Source organism: Oncorhynchus keta, chromosome 19, assembly GCF_023373465.1.
Source record: "Oncorhynchus keta strain PuntledgeMale-10-30-2019 chromosome 19, Oket_V2, whole genome shotgun sequence".
In the NCBI taxonomy this organism is placed as follows: Eukaryota; Metazoa; Chordata; class Actinopteri; order Salmoniformes; family Salmonidae; genus Oncorhynchus; species Oncorhynchus keta.
Window position 1 is genome coordinate 47,321,184 of NC_068439.1, and position 8,150 is coordinate 47,329,333.

An 8,150-nucleotide genomic window follows, 5' to 3' on the forward strand; every position below is an offset into this window, starting at 1 on the left:
TAAACTAAAAAGCTTAACATCTTCTCACCTATGTGAGAATGCTGTTCATCGACTACAGCTCTGCATTTAACACCATAGTACCCTCCAAACTCGTCATCAAGCTCGAGACCCTGGGTCTCAACACCACCCTGTGCAACTGGGTACTGGACTTCCTGACGGGCCGCCCCCAGGTGGTGAGGGTAGGTAACAAAATCTCCACCCCGCTGATCCTCAACACTTGGGCCCCGCAAGGGTGCGTTCTAAGCCCTCTCCTGTACTCCCTGTTCACCCACAACTAAGTGGCCATGCACGCCACCAACTCAATCATCAAGTTTGCGGATGACACTACAGTGTTAGGCTTCATTACCAACAACGACGAGATGGCCTACAGGGAGGAGGTGAGGGCCCACGGAGTGTGGTGTCAGGAAAATAACCTCACACTCAACGTCAACAAAACAAAGGAGATGATTGTGGACTTCAGGAAACAGCAGAGGGAGCACCCCCCTATCCACATACACAGGACAGTAGTGGAGAGGGTAGTATTCCTCTGCGTACACATCACGGACAAACTGAAATGGTCCACCCACACAGACAGCGTTGTGAAGAAGGCGCAGCAGCGCCTCTTCAACCTCAGGAGGCTGAAGAAATTTGGCTTGTCACCAAAAGCACTCACAAACTTCTACAGATGCAGAATCGAGAGCATCCTGTCGGGCTGTATCACCGCCTGGTACGTCAACTGCTCTGCCCACAACCGTAAGGCTCTCCAGAGGGTAGTGAGGTCTGCACAACGCATCACTGGGGGCAAACTACCTACCCTCCAGGACACCTACACCACCCGATGTCACAGGAAGGCCATAAAGATCATCAAGGACAACAACCACCCGAGCCACTGCCTGTTCACCTTTGTTTGCTATCATCCAGAAGTCGAGGTCAGTACACGTGCATCAAAGCAGGGACCGAGAGACTGAAAAACAGCTTCTATCTCAAGGCCATCAGACTGTTAAACAGCCACCACAAACATTGAGTGGCTGCTGCCAACATAGTGACTCAACTCCAGCTCACTTTCATAAAGGAAATTGATGTAAAAAATGTATCACTAGCCACTTTAAACAATGCAACATCATATAATGTTTACATACCCTACATTACTCATCTCATATGTATATACTGTACTCTATAATCTACTGCATCTTTATGTAATACATGTATCACTTGCCACTTTAAACTACCCACTTTCTTTACATAACCTACATTACTCATCTCATATGTATATACTGTACTCGATACCTACTGCATCTTTCTTTTGCCGTTCTGTACCATCACTCATTCATATATTTATGTACATATTCGGTATCCCTTTACACCTGTGTGTATAAGGTAGTAGTTGTGGGGAATTGTTAGGTTAGATTACTCATTAGTTATTACTGCATTGTCGGAACTAGAAGCACAAGCATTAACATCTGCTAACCATGTGTATGTGACAAATAACATTTGATTTGATTTGACAAGCAAAGCGTCAATACAGGATTAAGATTGAATCCTAATACACCGGCTCTGACACTCGTTGGATGTGGCAGGGCTTGCAAACTATTATGGACTACAAAAGGAAACCCAGATGTGAGGTGCCCAGTGACGCGAGCCTACCAGACTAGCTAAATGTCTTTTTATGCTTGCTTCGAGGCAAGCAACACTGAAGCATGCACGAGAGCACCAGATGTTCTGGATGACTGTGTGATAACTCTCTCAGTCGCCGATGTGAACAAAACCTTTAAACAGGTCAACATTCACAAAGCCGCAGGGCCAGACTGATTACCAGGGAGTGTACTCAAAGCATGCACAGACCAACTCAAGTGTCTTCACTGACATTTTCAATGTCTTCCTGACCGAGTCTGTAATACCTACATGTTTCAAGCAGACCACCATAGTCCCTGTGCCCAAGGAAGCAAAGGAAACCTGCCTAAATGATTACCGCCCAGTGGCACTCACGTCGGTAGCCATGAAGTGCTTTGAAAGGCTGGTCATGGCTCACATCAACAGCATCCTCCCAGACACCCTAGACCCACTCCAATTCGCATACCGCCCCAACAGATCCACAGATGACGCAATCTCAATCGTTCTCCAAACTGCCCTTTCTCACCTGGACAAAAGGAACACCTATGTGAGAATACTGTTCATCGACTACAGTGCCCACGAAGCTCATCACTAAGCTAAGGACTCTGGGAACTACGTCTGCCACGCTGATCCTTAACACTGGGGCCCCTCTGGGGTGTGTGCCTAGTCAACCTCCTCTATTCCCTGTTCACCCACGACTGCATGGCCAAACATGACTCCAACACCATCAAGTTTGCTGACGACACAGCCGTGGTTAGCCTGATCACTGACAATGATGAGACTGCCTTTAGGGAGGAGGTCAGAGAACTGGCAGTGTGGTGGCAGGACATCAAACTCCCTCAATGTGAGCAAGACAAAGGAGCTGATCATGGACCACAGGAAAGGGCAATTTGAACAATAAATAAAAATTGCTACCGTACCCCCCCCTCCCCCCCACCCCATAAACTGCTGCTGCTACCCGCTGTTGGTTTGTTACTGATGCATAATCACTTCGCCCCAACCAACATGTACAGATTACCTCAAGTGGCCTGTACCCCTGCACACTGACTCGGTACCGGTGCCCCCTGTATATAGCCTCATTATTGTTATTCTTATTGTGTTACTTATTGTGTTTTTATTTTAGCCTACTTCTTGAACTGCACTGTTGGTCAAGGGCTTGTAAGTAAGCATTTCATGGTAAAGTCTACATTTGCTGTATATTTTGCACATGCGGCAAATGAAGTTAGATTTGATTTATATATACTGGGCATACTGGGCAATATGGATGCACATCTCTCAGTAAATAACAACTGTCATCTATTCAGCCAAGCCATATTATACATTTTATTTTATATTTGAAAATGTATAAAAGGAAATCTGGGGGAGTCAGTTTGACTGGGCCTGATGCAGCTGATAAAATTAATTATAGTGTTATCTATAATTTACAGGTAGTATGTTTAAGTTTGTCAGTGTAGGAGATGCTGGATCATCAGCCAGTACAAGCACAGACTCATTTGATCCACATCCAGCCTCAGCAAGTACTAACACAGACCCAGTACTGGCAGCTTCAACAAGTAAGATCACAGACCCAGGTGTAGCACAGGCAGCCTCAGCCGGTACTAGCACAACCAGAGGTGTACAGTCAGCATCAGATACAAGCAGCTCAGACCCTAATAGAACAGTTGCTACTCCACCAAACTGCCCAGCATATTGGCCCCAGATCTTAACAACCTTTCTGAGGATTGGGTTCCATTCAGGCTTATTACAGAGACAGCTGTCAAATGGGGAAAATATTACCAGGAGCTGTCTTTCATACTCAATCAAAAACAACACTGTGTATTGCTTTTGCTGCAAGCTATTTTCTACAAAATACTATAAAATAATAAAGGAAGGTGTGAATGACTGGTCAAATATCAACTTATTCTAAAACACCATGAGGGTAGTCCTGAACACACAAACAATATGATTAAGTGGAGAGAACTTGATCTGCGCCTAAGTCAGGGACAGACTCTTGACCAGATACAAATGTCAGTTTTGGAGGCTTAGTCACCAGGAGCAAATATCCATTATTCTGAGAAGCGTGGCTTTAAAGGGAGAGCCAGAGATCAAGGAGTACTTCCTCGGCTTTTGAATGTTGAGGTTACAACAGGCTTGAATCTGTCCACTGTCATCTTAGATAAGCTGAAAAGGCTAAAGATTCCATTTGAAGATTTTAGAGGGCAAGCTTATGATAACAGGGCCAACATGAAGGGCAAGCACAAAGGAGTACAAGCCAGACTTTCCATCTACGGACTGAACATACTCTCCTGCATCCTGCCTCACCCAATGTGGTACGGATCTGCTATTTTTATACTTTAGAACCGGAACCCCAATCAGAGGCTAGCCAGCTAACTAACCAACAGATTGTAGTCAGTTAGCCACTGCTAGTGGTCTTCACCGTTAACTCGGACACCAGCCAGCCTCAACTCGGTCAATAATTGCCAGTCTGCACAAAGCGATATCAACTCAGAGCTTATCGGACCGCTTTTTCTCTACCACATCTGCGGATTCCTAACGCAGAATCTGAACCTTTACACCAGAACATAGGAGCTAGCTAGCTGCAATCCGAGTGGCTATTCCTTGCTAAAGTCTTTGTCCTCCAGCTAATTCTTGGGCTACCATACCTCTCTTGCCAATTGCCTGGACCCTTTACTGCTGACACGGAGCCCCGCCGATCCATCACGACTGGTCTGCCGACATAATCGTCCAAGGTGGTTTCAACAGGCTATCCCGTTGCGACGTCACCGAAGGCCTATCTGCTATCCCCGGCCCGCCAGCTGTCTGAATCGCCATGTCTCCAGCTCGCCTAGTGTATTAGCGACGACTGAATCGGCTCCTTCACTCACCTATTCCTACTCATTGGACTCTTTTGATCACTCAGCTACACATGCTAATGTCAATATGCCTTGTCTATTGCTGTTTTGGTTAGTGATTGTCTTATTTCACTGTAGAGCCCCCAGCCCTGCCCACTATTCCTTAGATAGCCCTTTCGTCCAACCCACATGCGGTGACGTCACCTGGCTTAACTGGTGCCTCTAGAGACAAAACCTCTCATCGTCATTCAATGCCTAGGTTTACCTCCACTGTACTCACATCCTACCATACACTTGTCTGTACATTATGCCTTGAATCTTTTCTTCCACACCCAGAAATCTGCTCCTTTTACTCTCTGTTCCAAACGCTCTAGACAACCAGTTCTTATAGTCGTACCCTTATCCAACTCCTCCTCTGTTCCTCTGGTGATGTAGATGTTAACCCAGGCCTTGCAGCCCCCAGCACCACTGCCATTCCCAGGCGCTCTCATTTGTTGACATCTGTAACCGTAAAAGCCTTGGTTTCATGCATGTTAATATCAGAAGCCTCCTCCCTAAGTTTGTTTTATTCACTGCTTTAGCACACTCCGCCAAACCTGATGTCCCAGCTGTGTCTGAATCCTGGCTTTGGAAGGCCACCAAAAATCCTGAAATCTCCATCCCCATCTACAACTTTTTTCGACAAGCTAGAACTGCCAAAGGGGGCGGAGTTGAAATCTACTGTAGAGAGAGCCTGCAGAGTTCTGTCATACTATCCAAGTCTGTGCCCAAATAATTTGAGCTTCTACTTTTAAAAATGTACCTTTCCAAAAACAAGTCTCTCAATGTTGCAGCTTGTGATAGACCCTACCTCAGCCCCCAGCTGTGCCCTGGACACCATATGTGAATTGATTGCCCCCCATCTATCTTCAGAGTTCGTACTGTTAGGTGTTCTAAACTGGGATATTTTTAGTACCCCGGCCGTCCTACAATCTAAGCAAGATGCCCTCAATCTCACACAAATCATCAAGGAACCTACCAGGTACAAACCTAAATCCGTGACCATGGGAACCTCATATCCTCCTGACCAATTTGCCCTCTAAATACACCTCTGCTGTCTTCAACCAGGATCGCCGTGATCACTGCCTCATTGCCTGCGTCGGCAATGGGTCTGCGGTCAAACGACCACACCTCATCACTGTCAATAGCTTACTAAAACACTTCCGGCCTGGCCCAGGTATCCTGGAAGGATAATGACCTCATCCCGTCAGTATTGGATGCCTGGTTACTCTTTCAAAGTGCTTTCTTCAACATCTCAAATAAACATTCCCCATTCAAAAAATGTAGAACAGACATAGGCCTTGGTTCACCCCAGACTTGACTGCCCTTGACCAGCACGATAACATCCTGTGGCATTCTGCATTAGCATCGAATAGCCCCCGCGATATTAAACTTTTCAGGGTCAGGAACCAATATACACACAGTCAGTTAGGAAAGCTAAGGCTAGCTTTCTCAAAGAAATTTGCATCCTGTAGCACTAATTCCAATAGGTTCCGGGACACTGTAGTCCATGGAGAATAAGAGCACCTCCTCCCAGCTGCCCAATGCACTGAGGATAGGAAAAATCTACAATAATCGCTAATTTCAATAAGCAGTTTAAAGGCTGGCCATGCTTCCCACCTGGCTACCCCTACCCCGGCCAACAGCTCTGCACCCCCTGCAGCAACTTGCCCAAGCCCCCCCTCTCCTTCACCCAAATCCAGACTGCTAATGTTCTGAAAGTGCTGCAAAATCTGGATCCCTACAAATCAGCTGGGCGAGACAATCTGAACCCTCTTTCTAAAATGTTCAGTCGAAATTGTTGCAACCCCTATTACTAGCCTGTTCAACTGCGCTTTCATATCGTCTGAGATCCCTAAAGATTGGAAAGCTGCCGCGATCATCCCCCTCTTCAAAGGGGGAGACACTCGAGAGCCAGACTGCTACACACCTATATCTATCCTACCCTTGCCTTTCTGAAATCTTCGAAAGCTAAGTTAACAAACAGATCACTGACCATTTCGAATCCCACCGTACCTTCTCCGCTATGCAATCTGGTTTCTGAGCTGGTCATGGGTGCACCTCAGCCATGCTCAAGATCCTAAATTATATCATAACCACCATTGATAAAAGACGGTACTGTGCAGCCGTCTTCATCGACCTGGCCAAAGCTTTTGACTCTGTCAATTACTGCCTCACCTGGTTTACCAACTACTTCTCAGATAGAGTTTAGTTTGTCAAATTGGAGGGCCTGTTGTCCAGACCTCTGGCGGTCTCTATGGGGGTGCCACAGGGTTCATTTCTCGGGCCGACTCTTTTCTCTGTGTATATATCAATGATGTTGCTCTTGCTGCTGGTGATTCTCTGATCCACCTCTACACAAACAACGGCATTCTGTATACATCTGGCCCTTCTTTAGACACTGTTAACAAACCTCCAAACAAGCTTCAATGCCAATTGACACTCCTTCCGTGGCCACTAACTGCTTTTAAATGATAGTAAAACTAAATGCAGCTCTTCAACCTATTGCTGCCCGCACCCGCCCACCCAACGAGCATCACTACTCTGGACGGTTCCGACTTAGGTATTTGTGGTTGTCCACATATTCTAGGTGTCTGGTTAGACTGTAAACTCTCCTTCCAGACTCACATTAAGCATCTCCAATCCAAAATTAAATCTGGAATCTGCATCCTATTTCGCAACAAAGCCTCCTTCACTCATGCTGCCAAACATACCCTCGTATCCTACCGATCGTTGACTTGCAATGTAATTGATGAAATAGCCTCCAACACTCTACTCAGGAAACTGGACGTAGTCTTATCAGTGCCATCCGTTTTTTCCCCAAAGCCAAATATACTACCCACCACTTCGACCTGTATGCTCTCGTTGGCTGGCCCTTGCTACATATTCATCGCCAAACCCACTGGCTCCAGGTCATCGATAAGTATTTGCTATGTAAAGCTCCGCCTTATCTCAGCTCACTGGTCACCATAGCAACACCCATCTGAAGCACTGACTCCAGCGGGTATACAGTGGGGCAAAAAAGTATTTAGTCAGCCACCAATTGTGCAAGTTCTCGCACTTAAAAAGAAGAGGCCTGTAATTTATCATAGGTACACTTCAACTATGACAGAAAAAATTAGAAAGAAAATCCAGAATCACATTGTAGGATTTTTTCTGGATTTATTTGCAAATTATGGTGGAAAATAAGTATTTGGTCACCTACAAACAAGCAAGATTTCTGCCTCTCACAGACCTGTAACTTCTTCTTCAAGAGGCTCCTCTGTCCTCCATGCGTTACCTGTATTAATGGCACCTGTTTGAACTTGTTATCAGTATAAAAGACACCTGTCCACAACCTCAAACAGTCAGACTCCAAACTCCACTATGGCCTAGACCAAAGAGCTGTCAAAGGACACCAGAAACAAAATTGTAGACCTGCACCAGGCTGGGAAGACTGAATCTGCACCTGTCTCCAGCCCCCTCGAGGTGGCGCCCATCTCCGCCATTATCCCCTGTGTATTTATACCTTTGTTCTGTCTGTTGTCAGTTCGTCTTATATGTAAAGTCAACCAGCGCTTGTGTCTCAGCTCCTGCTTTTCCCAGTCTCTCGCTTTCTCGCCCTCCTGGTTTTGACCCTCTGAGCCTGCCAGCCTGATCACTCTGCCTGCCAACCTGTACCTTTGCCCCGTCTCTGGATTATGGAACTCT